Genomic DNA, 17298 nt, shown 5'->3' with positions numbered 1-17298 from the left:
ATTTCATGACCTTTTCCTTCCTGCTGCTCTTGACACCCTGACAGAGCGGACGACAGCTCTGGGAGGCTAATGAGGGCGTTAGCTGGAGGTGATTGGCAGAGCTGAAAGTCCATACCGTCATCCTCACCTGGAGGGCATGAAGCACCAAAGGATAATTGTTATTGTAAATTTTTCACAAGGGGCTGTAATGAGCCAGAGGACAGTTTTGGTCACTGCTCTCTGCTTTGTGAGCAGCCGTCTCATCCGCTTTATGACATTAATACACTCATTGACTTGGGCCTCAGCTGTTACAGTAAATCCCTGCAAATGTGCAAAGGCCAACACTCCATAGGTCTCAAAATAAAAGAGAGAGGTACTTAAATGATGGGGATTTTTTTCTTCTCCAGGAAATACCTCTGATGAATCAGGCTGCATCAGTGAGCCATGCTTCTTGGGAATGGTTAATGAGAAGGTGTGATGCGGTGTCTGGGTCTGCTTTCACACTGGCATTCATCGTCTGAGCAAAATTCTTTGCTTGAAAACAACAGATGATACATAAAGGAGAAAATGGATTAGCATCTTGTTTTCTTCCTGTATTACTTTGTTATTCAAACCCAGCCGAACACAGATTATTTTAGATCCTGAAACTAGTACATTTAATGGCAATAAAAGGGAAAATGGAGAAAAAAAAACCCCGATGATTACTTATTTAGTATCTATTTATGTGCCAAATACCATGCTAAGTATGTAAAGGATGCAAGGATATTTAAGTGTCTGGTTCCCTATTATTCCTCAGACTCCGCATTTACATTCCAGTTGGAGAAACAAAATGCATGTGAGGAAATTTAAATAACAGTAACAGCCTGAACCCCAGCAGATAAGGCAGTAAATAATTATTGCTGAATGAATGGAATAAACAGTAAAGTGAAGAAATTTTGTGGAAGAAGAGGTCCTTTCCAGCTGGGTAAGTGAAAGAAGGATTTAGGAGGGAGAAGAAATTGGAGCTGAATGTACAAGGGGAAAAAAAAGAATGACTGGAAGGGGAAGAAATGATTTTTTTTTAAGGGAGATTATTAAGAGAAAAACTGAGTCTTACACCAAATTCCAGTATAATTTAAGTAGAGGTACATACATCAGGGCGCGTTAGATTTTACCCTGGCATTGGGAAGTCATTGACGTTTTGGAGCAAGAGCACAGCATGATGAGATTGCCATTTTAGGAACAGTTTAGACACTGTTATAAGGCTTGTGTGTGGCGTGACTAAGAATCTGAACTATGCCAGGTGGTATAGAAAAAAGAAGGTGAAATGGAGAGAAGCCAAAAATAAAGAATGGGATGAACTTGGTGACACAAGGGGGAGGTGATGCCTGGGTGTTAAGTCTGGGTGAGCCCGGGTGACTCAGAGGACAGTGATGACACTGTGATGAGTGATGAGTGATGCTATTAGTGACTTGGAGAGTAAGGAGAGGACACTATTTCTCTCTGAGAGAATGAAGAGCTTCTTAGAGGGAGCTGGCTGGAAGTTCAAGGAGGAGCATGCTGGGGGCAGCTGAAGATGTAGGTCTGAGAGGCAGGAGAGCAGCTAAGGCTAGAAAGACACAGTGGAGGGTCATCTTCACAGAAGTAGAAGGCAAAACAGGGCATGTATCAGAAGCAGGCTTGAAAATAGTAAAATTTGAATATAGAAACAAATAACATTTTAAATTATTAGCAGCTGAATTTTTCCTTTTTCCTCCATCTGAGTATGTAAGTAAAAGTGGAAATATGTATAAAAGACACATATAATTAAGGAAATCTAGGATCTGATATATGTGAAGTTAAAAGGAAATTATGTATACTGATTTGTATCTGTGAAGATGCACAAAAATAGCTGTAATTTTTATGAATTAAGTAATCACGTTTCAGGAGGGTGAAAGGAGTATGATTTAAACACGTAAGTGTTGCATCTATGAATCAGATAAGACAGACATGATACTACTGTCACCATGGTCAGTGTGATGGCCGTTACTAGAATGGGTCAAGTACTTAATTACACATGATGTTTTTAGTGCCATTTAAGAAACAATTTATCAAAAAGCCAAGCCCATGCTCATAAATCAAAGACATTATGTTGTGGTTTTTAGTACGTTTAGAGTTTGATGATTTGGAATTAAACACAGTCTGCTTTAACCAGTGCTTTCTGAGAATATGTATGACACTGATGGGGTCGTGGAAGTCTACAAAGATAAATCAGACCAGAGGGAGGCAGGAAACAGTACATGTTCATTAGGTAACTGCTTACCCTGGGCCAGGTACTCTGCTCAGCCCAGGCTAGGCCTTCATCACATGTGTTGTGTTATTTTATAATCCAGTTGGGGAGTAGACACATATCCAATGACCTAACCTCAGCTAAGCCTTGATAAGTAAAATAATAGAGGTTGACATATGAAACAAGGGAAATAATTGCAGCTGGGAATATTCAGAAAGACTTCTTGTGCAGGGTAATAGCTGAGCTGGACTTTGTCACAGGAGTAGGAAAATGAATATTTTTTTTAAGTAGGACGACCCAAGTGATGTGAAGGCAAAATCAGTTGCTAGAAAAAGTTTTCAGCCTGTTAATATCAGATATAGGCAAAATCACTGAGAAGTTATCTTACTTAGTGCCTCAGTTCTGAATAAATGGCCAAATGCACTGACATCTTAGATGAAATGCTCCAACACATTTTGTGTGCAGATATGAAATAAAATTGGATTTTTCAGTACTGAATGTATCCTGAAGATATTCTTTGATCTGTGGTTAGCTATTTGTGGTTGGTAAACGTGATGGTTAAATTTTATGTGTCAGCCTGGCTAGGCTATGGTGCCCAGTTGTTTGGCCAAACACTAGTCTAGATGTTGCTGTAAAGGTATCTTGTAGATGTGGTAGCATCTGCAGTCAGTTGTAGATGAGTTGGAGTTTACCCTCAATAAAGCGGGTCAACCTCATCCAATCAGTTGAAGGTCTTAAGAGCAAAAACTGAGGTTTCTCAAAGAAGAAGGAATTCTTCCTCAAGAACGTAACAAACTCCCTCAGTTTTCAGCCTGCTGGGCTTACCAGCCCTTACAATTGCATGAGCCAATAACTTAAAATAAATCTCTTTACATATGTGTATACGAGACTTAAAAGTACATTCTCAGGTGTCAGTGGGTGTTTCTTATACCCCTTCTAAAAGAGAAGAGACAGCAGACCTCTGGGCTATGTGGACCCTCTGTTTACTTGGTGCTTTTGCTGTGATGGGAACCTCTCTCTGTCTCTCTTCATCTTCATCTCCATCTATGTCTCAGTGTCTGTCTTCATCTCCATCTCTCTTGGATCTCCGTATGCTCAAACAACCACTCTGGAAAGAACCTCTCCAAGGAGGGGATCTTCTCATTTCCCATGTACCTTCTCATGATTGGGTGACCACTCAGAGCTATGAAGTTCTCAAGGCTGAGATTCCAGTAGGGAGCTAAGAGGTTTTCATATGCCCTTGGTTTGGGGGCTAAACTTTATTGATTTTTTAAAATTTCTTTTTTATTTATTTATCTTTATTGAAGTACAGTCAGTTATAATGTATCAATTTTTGGTGTACAGCACAATATCCCAGTCATGCATATATATACATATATTCGTTTGGGGCTAAACTTTAGAATCCAAGTTTACCAAAGGCCTTTATACTTTGGTATTTGTGAAATAAAACTGCTAATTGGTTTCTTATTTAGTTCCTTTGTCTATTCTCTCCCAGTTAGAACTGGGGGACATGGTACATATCAATGGTGATTTATTTAAACATTAACTCCAAAGCTGTGTGGATCTCAACTTATCATTGCTGTGAAGAATCTGCTGTTCAATTTTTAAAATCTTTTCTAAGTTTTCTATAAAATATATTTCTTTTATGATTGGAAAAAAACATAAAACTTAATTTTATGTCAACATAAAAAAGCCAGATATATTAGTCTTCTATTGCTGCCATAACAAATTACTGCAAACTTAGTGCCTTAAAAACCACAGAAACTTATCTCAGTTCTGTGGGTTAGAAATCTGAGTTATCTCAGATGGTTTCTCTGTTCCTGGTATCATAAGGCTGAATTCAGTGTTAGCAGGATTGTATTCTTTTCTGGAGGCTCTGGGTATGAATTCCTTCCCAAGCTTATTCAGGTTGTTGGTGGGATTCAGTTCCTTGTGGTTGTAGGACTGAGGTTTCTATTTCCCTGCTGGCTGTTGGCCAGAAGTCAATCTCAGATTCTAGAGGCTGCTCACATTCCTTGGCTCATGGCCTCCACCTCCAACTTCAAAGCCAGTAGCATTGAATCATGCCCTTCTCAGGCTTTGAGTCTCTCTTACTTCCCCTCTTCTTTCTTCTCTGTTGACTATTCTGCCTTAAATCTTTGGCTTTTGAGGACTCATCTGTTATATTAAACCCACTTAGATAATCCAAGGTGATTTCTTTATTTTAAAGTCAGCTGATTATTAACCTTAATTCCATACAAAATCCTCCTATAGTAGTACTAGATTAGTGTTTGATTGAATAGTCAAAGGGATTAATCTTGGGTGACATTTTTAGAATTCTGCCTATCACGCCAGGGTGCATTTCCTTCTTGCTAGAAACTGAAGAGTTCTAATCCTGTTTGCATTTCTCACAGGTTACCCTTGTACTTACCACTATTAATAATTCCAAATTAGTAGATTCAGGAAAGTATTCAGAAGAAACAAAAAAAAAAAGGGTTTTGCTCCTTCAGTTTGCTGTGCAAAGCTCCTTGATTAAAGAGAAGAATTAGTTTTAAATTAGACATTCTCCAGCATTTTCACACTTTTCTGAATTGGAACTGTCTTTCAAAGATCACAACTTACTCTGCTGCCATCATCCTCCTCTTCTGACTCCTGTACTATAGTTTGGTCTTATCATCAGTTACTGCTTGTCTTGTCAGGATGTCAAAAATTATATCACTTCCAAACGTTGGTACATTCCCATCTTAACTGTTGGCACCTCCAGAATCTCCTTCATTGGCTCCTCCTCCTCTGACACATGGGATTCTTCCCAAGTCCCCCTTGTCCTCAGCCTCCTCCTGTTCTTTCACCATTCTCCCAAGGAACTCATCTGATCTCAGGATGTTCCCTCACATCAACTTGGATGACTTCCTGTGCCCATATTCTCTTTCTCCATGTGCTGTACCAGCTCACATGAGGAGCTTGTGCTTTGGGAGACAGCATGTGCATTGTAGACACAGGATGTGCCTAAGATATAACCTAACTGGGAAAGCTGAATTCTGGGCAGGAAGGAGGCAGACAAGAGACCTCACTGAGGACATCTGGGGCAGAAAAGCAAGATAGACTCAGTGGTTGCATAGATATGATTCCTTTAATCCAACTTCTAATACTGGTTCTAATACAGTTTTCTACTCATCCTATGAATTTTTTGCTTGCAGGACAATACAGCTTGGCTTTGGATTTAGGTGATTTGTGGGGCTCAGATACAGGAAAGTCAGTGGTGCTTGGCTTTCTTTTTTTAATCAGTCCTATCCTTGCGTTCTGAGGATTTTTCCAACATCTCTAAGCAGTTACTAAGGGTGTAATATTGGAGGGATTTTATCAATTCATTCATTCTTCTAAAATTGTATAATAGGTTTTACTCACAATATTATTTTTTCTCACAATATAATTTTTTCTCACAATATTTAAAAAATATTTTTCTTTCCAAAGTTTATTCTCCAACATCCATCACAAATTTAATAACATTCACAACATGAAATTTCAACATCAAACCAGCAGTGAAGATTACCAATAGAGATATTTAATGAAGTTCTGTACAGCAGTGTTCACTTGTGTGGCTAATATACATGATTTGCAGAGTAACTGTAGACACTAATTCTCATTTGTGGACATATTTTTATTTATCCACTAGTTAATTCAACAAATAGTTATTGAGTACTTTGTGAAGGCCCTGCTTTAGCAGCTTGGGATCCACTGTTGAAAAAGACAGAGTAGTTCCTGCTCTCGGGGAGCTGGTTACGGGAAATGAGCATCAGGCATAACTCTTTGTGATATGTGCTATGAAGGAGGAGTCTAATGAGTTCTGAGAGTGTGTAACTGGAGAACTTAACTCCGGCTGACACTTTAATGAAGTCATCCTTCAGGGAGAAGCCTTTATGCTGGGCCTGAAGAATCCTGAGAATAAGTTATCTTGGCAACTTGAGATAGAGGGGAGAAGACTTCAGCTGGAGGCTGTGCATGTGTGAAGGCCCTGAGATGGGCAGTAACAGAGTAAGTTAAAAAACAAAAAACAAAAAACAAAACCTAGGAGCATTTTGTACCTATGGGAATGACCAGAATCCAGAACACTGACAACACCAAACGCTGGTGAGGATGTGGACTAACAGGAACTCCACATTCATTGCTGATGGGAATGCAAAATGGTACAACCACTTTGAAAGACAGTCTGGCAGTTTCTTGTGCACCTAAACGTACTCTTACCACATGATCCAACAATTGTATTCCTTGATATTTGCCCAAGGAGTTGAAAACTTGTATGTCTGCACAAAGATCTAGACATGGATGTTTATAGCAGCTTTATTCATAATTGTCAAAACTTGGAAGCAACCAAGATGCCCTTCAGTAGGTGAATGGATAAACTGTGCTACTTCCAGATGATGTAATGTTATTCAGTGCTTAAAAGAAATGAGCTATCAAGCCATGAAAAGACATGAAGGAAACTTAAATGCATCTTACTAAGTGAAAGAAGATAGACTTAGAAGGTTACATATGATTCCAACTATATGACATTCTAGGAAAAAACATGAAGATAGTAAAAAAAAAAACAAACAAAACAGTGGTTGTCAGGGATTAGTGGGGAGGGAGGGGTGAACAGGGGGAGCACAGAGGGTTTTTAGGGCAGTGAGACTACTGTGTACGATGCTGTAATGGTGGAGCCATGCTGTTACACATTTGTCCAAACCCATAGAATGTTCAACACCAAGAGTGAAACCTAATGTAAACTGTGGGCTTTGAATGATTATACTGAGTCAATGTAGGTTCATCAATTGTAGCAAATGTACCACTCTGGTGGGGGATGTCGATAAATGGGGCAGAAGTTATATGGAAATCTCTGTACCTTCCACTCACTTTTGCTGTGAGTGGAACTGTTCTAAAACTGTTCTAACAAAGAAAGTCTATGAAATCAAAACAAAAGAACTAGGAGAAGTTCCGAGGGAGTCAGGGTTCTGAGAGCAAGTTGCAACGCAGCATGGATGTGCTTGGTGAGCTCGTCAGTGGCAGGGTCACCGAGCAGCACAGGTAAATGCACAAGTGTGACTCAGGGGTTCATACTTGCCTGTTTTCACTTTCTATTCTTTTTTAGTTGGCTCTTCCACCTTGTCCTGAATTAGATTTAAGATAGGAAAAATTTATCTCTGCACCAAACAAATATAGTTGGGGCTAAAAAAAAAAAAACTTAAGTGAGGAAACAATGAGAATAATTTAGAAAAGCATTTTTAAGACCAGAAATTTTATTTTATTTTATTTTATTTTATTGTATTGTATTGTATTGTATTGTATTTATTTATTTATTTATTTATTTATTTATTTATTTATTTATTTATTTATTTATTTAATTTTATTTTTCAAATGCTAAGGTAACATTTATTTTAACAAGACTAGCACATTCTGTAGGGATATAGGGCAGGGGAATTTAGACCAACACTGCAAATACTAAAATGCATCATAAAAGGCAGTCAGGGAGTACTGATGTAAGCCCACGAGAACACTGAACGATACGAAGTAATATTTGTGTAGCCTCCTAAACACCTTTAGAAATCAATCTTTGCTTATAAATGGAAGCGTACTCTCCAGTATTTCTAGTCCAATTTTATTTGGGAAGAGAAAGAAACTGCTATCACTCTGCAGCCTTTTCGGAGCCCCAAATGAGAACGTTCAGCCTGGAACCTCTTCTGTGGTCATTGTCGTCTCTGTGTGATTGGTCATATCAAACGCCATAGGTGAACAGCCACTTTGTGTTTGGTTTTTTTTGGGGGGGTGGTAATTAGGTTTATTTATTTATTTGTTTGTTTGTTTATTATTTTGAGGGGGGTTAGATTTACTTGTTTATTTATTTTTTAATGGAGGCACTGGGGATTGAACTTAGGACCTCGTGCATGCTAGGCATACCACTAAGCTTTACCCTCCCGCTCACTGTGTGTCTTTTAAAATATTTTGATGATGTGAAATACCACTTATTGAACATTGAAAGTACAGGATACAGAACTGTATGTAGTGTATGATATTTATTTTATAGTATGTTTGTGGGCTGAGTTCCTCCAGCTTCACTAGAGAAACTAGTCTCATCTATAAGGGTAAAGGAAGTCTCAAGAATGGCGTCAAAAATTTTGCTGTTTGTTCCCTCAGTTTGTGTAATGCAGCCTCCCTGGCTGTGCCTAGGAGGCCCTGAAGCTGTTTTATGTGAACGTACAGAGTTCTATCAGTTTTTTTTTACTTCAGGTCCCTTTGTTGGTATCCAGGGTTCTCAGCTTGGATTCAGGCTGGGACTACACCCATATCAATCCAGAGTCACACAGAAAAGAGGCTAGAAGAAAACAGACCAACTGTTTTCTCCATGTGGTGAGATTATGGATAGTTTTTTGTATTTTATGTATTTTGCACGAACCTGTCATGCATTTAAACAAAAACAAGACAAAGTAAGAGGAGAGAGAGAAGAGGAAGGGAGTGATGTGGAGAGAGAGATTTGTAAAAAAGGCAGAAAGTCAACTTCACCTTTTGGATCCAGGAAATGATTTTATGAGTTATGCTAAAAGTGTGGCAAAGTCATAGACTCTTTCCACACTGGACGTTACCAGTTGGAGAACCGTATACCGAACTACTTGCAAACTCAGTGACTTGCTTAGAAGCTGGATAACTAACAATTTCTACCTACCGTTCTCCAACTCTGAGGGACAGGCAAGCTATTTTGCTCCCGTAGGTCTAACTTTCCTATCTGTAAAACAAAAGTCTGGAATTGTGTCTACTAGATTTCCTGCAGCTCCGTCATGTGATACTGTAATTCTTGTAGCATAATGTTCACTGAAGCCCCATAGAGAGGGTGTGTAGATTGAGGGTGATAACCCTACTAGGTAGTGTGGGAGTCTGGTTTGAGCAAACGCAAGCGACAGTGGATGTGAAGTAAATGGTGTGGGTTTCATGGAGGATGACTGGAGATATGTGGGACCAATAAAAGCAGGCGAAGCTTTGAGTGTGTGTAAGAAAAGAGGTGGTGAGCAGACCACTGGGGCAGTGGGAGATTGGAGTACCTGCATGCTTCTAGCCAGTCTCCTATCTTTCCTGTCCAGCTCAGGAAAGATTTGGAAAAATGAGTATAGATGGAGGATCTCCAAGCTGCCCCTTGTGAAGAAACCTTCATTATATACCAGGATTTTGAAATTCTAATGACTCCCCATAGTCTATTTTTCTAAGCTTGGCAACATGCCAAAGATTCAAAATGATGTGAAGTCCACTGTCTTTTGTAGTATTACATCTTGCCCTTCTAAACTTGGCTTTGTAGACTGGGAGGTGCCCATGTGACCTACAGAAGGATTGCTCTGGTGTGGGGCTCAACATGCCTGAAAAAAGTCAGCTCCTGAAGTATTAAATGCCTCAGTATTTTTCCATTTCTGAGCCTAAGAATTTTATTTCTGTTGTAGTTTGGTGTTCTTCTCCCCTGAGGGTGATCATGCACAATCTTTAACTGTAGTTTTTTTTTTTTAATTTAATGGATAAAATTAAATATTTCATTTGAAATATTAGCCAATTTTTCAAAAGCTGATCCCACTGTCCTCTGAAAATTCAGTTTCCTTAAGAACTATGCATCTTGGGGGGAAGGGTGCAGCTCAGGGGTAGAGCATGTGCTCAGCATGCACAAGGTCCTGGGTTCAATTCCCAGTACTGCCATTAATCAGTAAGTAAACCTGGTTGCCTCCCCCCGGAAAATAGAAAATAAAAATAAAATAAGAAGGATGCATCTTGCATAGCTTTGTTGGCTGCAGCAGTTTAACACTGCCAGGATTTGAGGACATTTGTGGCTCTGGAGACAGGACGAGTGTCTGGACGTGTCTTCCTTTCCATGTGCTCTACTGCCATCACCCAGGTCAGCTCTCTCCAACCCAGGGGACAACTTACAACAAAAAGCAAGATGTTGATCAGAAAGACTCTCAGGAGTTATTTCAACACTAAATAGTGCTTTACGATTTACAGCTTATTTACATACAGTGTTTCATTTGAGTAGCTCATATGTGCTGTAATGGATTAGAAAATTTTGCTAATTTGTGACTAGCAGTTTTCTTTGATCCACCCTCTTCATGTCCCACATACCCCTTCATTTCCACACTCACCATTCAATGTTATTCCTTCAGTCAATAGGTATATATTTGATGATACAGCATACTAGGCACTGTGCTCGGTGCGGGGGATACAATGGTGAAAAGATAGATACAGATTCTGTCTATGTGGGACTTTTAATCAAGTGTAAAAGGTAAACTTTGAACCAAAAACAGATGTGGGGGAATCAGCTGTGAAAGTGTAAGTGAGAAAAGGAGGTGATTAAAGAATAAAAAAAATTAAAGAAAAAAAGTGGAGATTTTAAGAGATATTAAGTGGGAAGCTCACTGGGACATGGGGATTAAGTAGGAATGGATGTTTTGTGATGGGGGGTGGTCAAAGATGACTCCAAGGGATTTGGTTGAGAAATTGTATGCATGATAATGTACTGAAATAGAAAACACCAAGAAGCAGCTTTGGGAGTTGGACATGCATTTGTGTCACTTGTGGGTGGGAATATTAGTAGAAAATTGGATATGTGACCTTGGACCTTGGAGAGTGCCATCTGGGCTAGAGATACTGGTTTGGGAATCATTGGCACACTGATGAAAGTCACAGTCAAGAGCATGAGTGGGATTATCCAGGGATAGACTGTCAACTTAAGGCATAAGAATAGAGCCCTAAGGAATGGAAAGTTTTAAAAATTCTGTTGAGAAGAAGTGAGTTAAAGAGATTGAGAAGCAGCAAAAAAGAAGCTAAACCAAGAGTGTGCAGTATGGCAGCCAAGGCAACAGAGTGCGTGGAAGAAAGGAGGCCATCAGCTGTGTTGCAGAGAACCAGGTTCTTGTTCTCTTGTGATGGAACCACTGCAGTGAACTCTTCCCAACCTTCTCATTTCCAGGGCCCTCTTCCTTTGTCTTGACAGACATAGAGATACAGAAATTATCCTTGGCACATTTTGTTTTTATTCTATACTTTTCCTTCTCAGAAAACTTTAAGTACTTCAGGACAAACAAAGTCTTACCTCAAGATCTTAGTTTTCTACTAATTAGTTTTCTTCACTTTGGCTGCCTTAGAATAAGTATTATAATAATAATAATAAGTGTAGAATAAATGCAATAAGTACAGAATAAAATAATAAGTATAGAATAAGTAGTTTTATTATATATGTGTATATATATATATATATATATATATATATATATAATATATATAATATTTACTACCTAATAGTCAGTGTCTGACTTCAAAAATGCTGGACTGGAACACTTCATGGGCTATGCTGTATCCTTGTCAGGGCATTGCAGCTTGAGGCTCACGATTCTTGTCTGTCCTTAATGGTTGTGTTAACTTTGGAACTCAGTCAGGATGTTCAATTCTTCACCATATAATTACTATCTTTTTTCTTATAATTAATAAGCAATCCAGGGGCGACACTTTAAGACAACCTAAATTTAATGCGAATTTCCCCCTAGATTTTGCACCATTGATGGTGCTTGCCTGAACCAACCTTTTTTAATACATATAAACATTTTTTATTGAGTTATAGTCCTTTTACAAAAGTTCTTGTCAAAGAACAAGAAAATGTGTACCATTCTCAGAAGAAAAGATAATCAATAGACACTGACCCTGAAGTCAAAAATAGTCAACAAGGATTTTAAAGTAACTCTCATAACAATGCTCAGTGACATAATGGAAAATATGCTTGAAATGATTGATGAGACAGAAATTCTCAGCAGAAAAATTTTAAAAATATACAAGGAACCAAATGGAAATTCCAAAACTGAAATATACAGTATCTGAATAAAAAGAATTATTGGATGAGCATAACAGCACAGTGGAGATGACAGAAGAAAGAGTTGGTGAATTTGAAGATAAATCAGTAGAAAATGAATGTCAGTACTCTTTATTGCTTATAGAATTTACTGTTATATTGTATCTTCATCTCCAAACCATGACTTTATCTCTGCAGAACTAATATTAGCTTCATCACCTTAACTACAGAATATGCTCTGCCATTCATTTGGAAAGAAAACAGGAGAGATATAAAAGAACCTTAGTGCAGTCAGCACTTACCAATTAACTAATCAACTAGAGGTTGTTATCTGTTTCTCCATATTGTAAGATCATTTTAGTTCTTTTAGGATTTTAATAATTAACTGCTTTAATTGGCATGAGTGTTGATCAAATCCAAGCATTTTAAAATTAAAACCTTCTATCATACTTATAGCTCTTGGGGCATTCTACAGTCACAAATCCCAGTTAATAACAACAGCTGAACTTTACTGAGCACTTATGCGCCAGGCACTATACTTGGAGTTTTTATCATGTACGCCTCAACACAGTCTTAAGAAGTAGGTATCATTTTAATGCTATTTTTAGAAATGAAGAAACTGAAGCTTTGTAATGTTGCCTTACCTATGTTGTCGCATAGCTAGTAAATGGTGATGTTAGGATTTAAACTCAAGCCTTTTGAAACCAAAGATCACGTGCTTAACTTTTTTTTCATATATTTTTTTATTGAAGTATAGTCAGTTTACAATGTTGTGTCAATTTCCAGTGCACAGCATAATAGTTCAGTCATACATATACATACATATACTCCTTTTCATATTCTTTTTCATTATAGTGTACTACAAGATATTTACTCCTACATTTTTAATACTCTGGTGACATTGGACCATTAACTGTCCCCTGCATCCAGATCTGTGCTCAAGTTGTCTCTCAGTAGAAATTCTTCATCCTGGTTTCTGGTCCTCATTATTAGTACTTCATTAAAAACATAGCAGAAGTCCTTACTCCTCTAAGAAGCATAATACCACTCTCATAATCTCTTCTTTCCTTATGTAGCACAGCCTGCCAAGTATTACTGTCGTTTATGTGTACACGTAAAGCTATCTTACTCTGCTATGAATACTGGAGAGAAGGACAGTTCCTCATTGCTCTTCACATTTCCAGCCAATTCTCGCACGCGTGGAACACTCGACATACATCTGTTAAACGGAATTTCTACTCTGGATGGACTTTTCATGATGTCTATCTACTTCATTCTACCCACAAGGGTCTTTCACCTTCTAATACCATATCTCATGGAATTTAAAGGAAAAAGCAAACTTTAGAATGCTGGGTCACAACTTTTTTTTTTGATTAGTTTCTTGATTTCACCTTCTGCTTTCTTCAATTTAAAAAAAAAAGCTCTGTATATGTGAAGACAATTTTTAGTATTCAAGGAATCCTAAGACATAAAACACGTGTATTACATGTGAAATATTTATTCAGCAATCCTCTGTGGGCAGCAGAAATGCACACGGCCCCGGGTAGTGCTTTTGTTCGCTGCCATTATAATCTCTGAACTGTTGTTTTCACATCAGGGTGCCCTCAGTGAGGTTCTCCTCAAAACCAGAGATTTGCCAGGCTGTCCTTCCAAATTTTATTCCACAAAGTGTTTCTTTCAAATTGATTTCCCCCCGACCTTAGGCTAGTTTTGCTGCTCAAACAAGATAATGGACTATGGCAAAGAATAGGAGCCTCACATATTGTAGGAGCGGAATAAATGTTTAAATCATGACTGAATAAATAAGTGGTTTTCATGGGCAGAAGCTGTTACCATCGGGAGAAATTTCACTCACTGTCCAAATGTCAGGGTAAGAGAATCAAATCAAAATCAAGTCAGATTATGTTTGGGGATGTTTTTAGTTAAGACAAAAAAAATCAGAGACTGTTTTCAAGGCTTCCAGCAAAATTCACCTTCTTGCACAATATCCACATTGGAAATGTGCTAATTTCCTGGGTGAATGTTTTATTAGTTTTGAGTTTTTGCCTTTTTTGAAAGATCAGAAATGAAAGGGAATCTCTAGCCTCCATTCCCGCAAACTCTAGACATATATGGCCAACTTCGTCCTTACATATCCACTTGGATATCTCAAGGACATCTCCAACTTTATGTGTTCAAAATTGAACTCCTAATCTTTCCCCTCAAACCAGTTCCACCCATGATTTTTCTCTCAATTGAGATAGCTTCATTCTTCCAGTTTTTCACGTGACTAACCTTGGAGTCATCCTAGGGTCCTTATTTATCTTACTCTCACACCCATTTCACCCCTCTATGTTACTGTCCACCTCCAAGCCGTCATATATCTTGCCTGGATTATGGCACTTGCTGCTAATGGGTCTTCTTGCTTGTCTCCCTTAGTCCCCATAGTCTACTCTCTTTACCACAGAAAGTATGATCCTTTAAAAATGTATGTCATATCTGAGCACTCCTCTGCTCAAAACCCTGCGATGGCACACCATCTCACTCAGAGTGAGAGCTAAAGTCTTCTTCATGGCGCTTCACGGTCTCGCCTGCCCCAGCACTCCCTCTGAGCTCCTCTCCTATTCCTCATGCCAGTCTCTCTGCTCCATACTGGCCTTTGCTTTCCTCTAGCATGTCGGGAATGCCCTGCCTTAGGGCCTGTGCTGTAGTCCTTCCCTCTGCCCAGACATACCTTTTCCCAGAGTCTGCCTGGCTAATCTTTACCTATTTTAGGTACCATCTCTGCACTCCTAACCCTCCTTGTTCTACTCTACTCTTTCTTTTTCCCTTAGCCTTCACTTAAATTTATTGTTTACTATCTATCTTGCCCTGCTAGGCTATGAGAACCCCAGATCAGGAATCTTTGCTTTATTAACAAATATACCCAAAGTTCCTAGAGAGTGTGTGAGACACATAGTGGGTGCACAGTACATATTTGTTGAAAGAATTGACAGCTTTGTCTTAGAAAAAACAGAGTATAAAATATTAGTGTTTGTCCATCTTTTCTGAGGATAGCACACAAAAACTGTAGCTATATTAGCATAAAGGAATTAAGTTAGATCTAACTTACTTACATTCTGCTTAATTCTGTGTTCTAAACTACAGAATAAATGTAATAAATATAATGCCAGGACACGGTAATAGCAGACAAAATGTACTGAGGCAGAGCGAGGGGCTTTCACTCTGCTTGGGAAAGCTCAAGGGTTTGCCAGGTATTTCAGGTATTCCAGAAATCCAAAGCCGCCGTGCGATAGGGCCTCTTTATCTTAATTTCCTCTTCATGTCATAAACCTGGGCCTTTTGGAACAGTCATCTCCGTGCAGAGCAGGCAAGTATGTCTGTTCTATAATTTGCCATTGTTTTTATTCGTCACTGCTTTATGGAGTAACCTTCCAGGGGTGCCAGAGAATTGTTTTTATTATTGATCTTTCCTTAGCTTTTGACTCTGTTAATAGAAACAGATTATGAGATGGCGTGCATGCATTAATTGTAGCCCTTAGTTTACTGTTATATATGGAATCTGTACCTTAATTTCACTGCAAGGGTCTGGAAAGACAGAACAATTTGTCAATCAGGTATGTGTTGAAGGTCCCATTAGGAAAATTCAAATTTAAGGCAGAAGCAGTAGTTTCAACATGTGAAAGTAAACAATCTCAAAGCAAAGACCAGTTTGCCTATTAGAAGACAGAGATACTGAATCATATCCTTCAAACTTAGACAGGAACTTTAAGACCAGAAAATGAAGCAGGCAACTCCATAAAGTGCAAATGTGAAGTTTGTTGTGGATAACTTACATACAGGTAGGATCAGGCAGACGGCGAGCCAGAGGCATTCTCAGCTGCACTCCAAAAGGGGCACAGGGGGACTTAAGGGAGCCAGAGCTAAAGATAGAATCTGAATGCTAAGGGAGAAAAACATCAGCACCAACAGGAACCCGAGGTCCCCCCATTCTCCCCTCGCCCTGCATCTCCTAACCATCATTCCTTGTGGGCGATTATCCATTTGCATCAGCAGAAGGCATCCTTCCTTGTTTCATATCAGATGAAGGCAAGGGTAAAAGTTGATAGGGAACTCATCTGGCTTGGGCACATTTCTTGTGCTAAAGCTCGGTCTTGCAGGAAGGGGTGGGGTAGGACCGGAGGCGTAAGATGAAGCTGACAGAATGGAGTCAGTGTGGTTTGGCCACGCAACCTATACTCATTTTTATCTTTGCTCTTCAGTATGGTCTGCCCTTGCTACATAGGGGTGTCACCAGGAGAGTCAGGGTCTATAGTGGCTCATTCCTTCTACTTGTTGGAGGTGGAATGGAGCCACTTTGTGTTTTCCTGGGTCATGAATATCATATCAAAACCATTAAAACATCAACATTACTTCTTCCATCTCATGCAGTGGGTCTATAACACCTAACAAATAACATGGCTCCCTTTCTTTTGGAATTCTATTATTTAATAATGTTGCAAATGTTGAGGTACTACATAAAATGTTTATATTTTATGTGCCAAATTTTAATTGTTAACCCATCTTCCAAGTTAACAAATGACCCCAAGGTAAAGTAAACAGGTTTTGTTCTGCATGTCCCAAAGCTTTGTTATTAAGCATGCCCCAAATAAAATATTCCATGTACACACACACACACACACACACATTTATATATAAATTATTCAGTTAAATGTAAATCCACTAATTTTTTGGTAAAATTTCATACCAGTGAGTCTTCAAAGATAGACTATAGACAGCAAAACTCCTTACATTTGTTTGACCAGAGAACCATCCTTTAAAAAAATAACTGGCAATGTAATAATAGTGTTAAAAATGGCATCTTGTTTTCACTGTGAATGCTGTCTCCCTCTGAAAAAGAAAGAACAAAACACGCTTCCAAGAAAAAAACTTACATAATTTTTCAATCTTGGGTTGTTTAAAATTCACATATATTTCATATTTTTAATACTATGTGAGAAATCTATATTTTTAAGTAAGACTCAGTGATATCAGTATTATTATAGATAATAATTGTGCTGTGTATGTGATGGTTAGTAAGAAGAAATAGTGTGCCCAAAATATATGGGTAAACTGTTAGTCAATAACACATACAAATTGAAGGAAAATTTCAAGTGATTATCATATTTTGGACTACAGTTTGGAAAACAAGTTATTAGATGATTGATCCAAGATACTAATGCCTTACATTTCTTATTGAAAGAAAACAAAAACATTGCCACGAAAAGAG

The sequence above is a fragment of the Camelus ferus genome, chromosome 8 (assembly GCF_009834535.1).
Source record: "Camelus ferus isolate YT-003-E chromosome 8, BCGSAC_Cfer_1.0, whole genome shotgun sequence".
In the NCBI taxonomy this organism is placed as follows: domain Eukaryota; kingdom Metazoa; phylum Chordata; class Mammalia; order Artiodactyla; family Camelidae; genus Camelus; species Camelus ferus.
The sequence above is the reverse complement of the archived record's forward strand: the minus strand, read 5'-3'. Positions refer to the sequence as shown.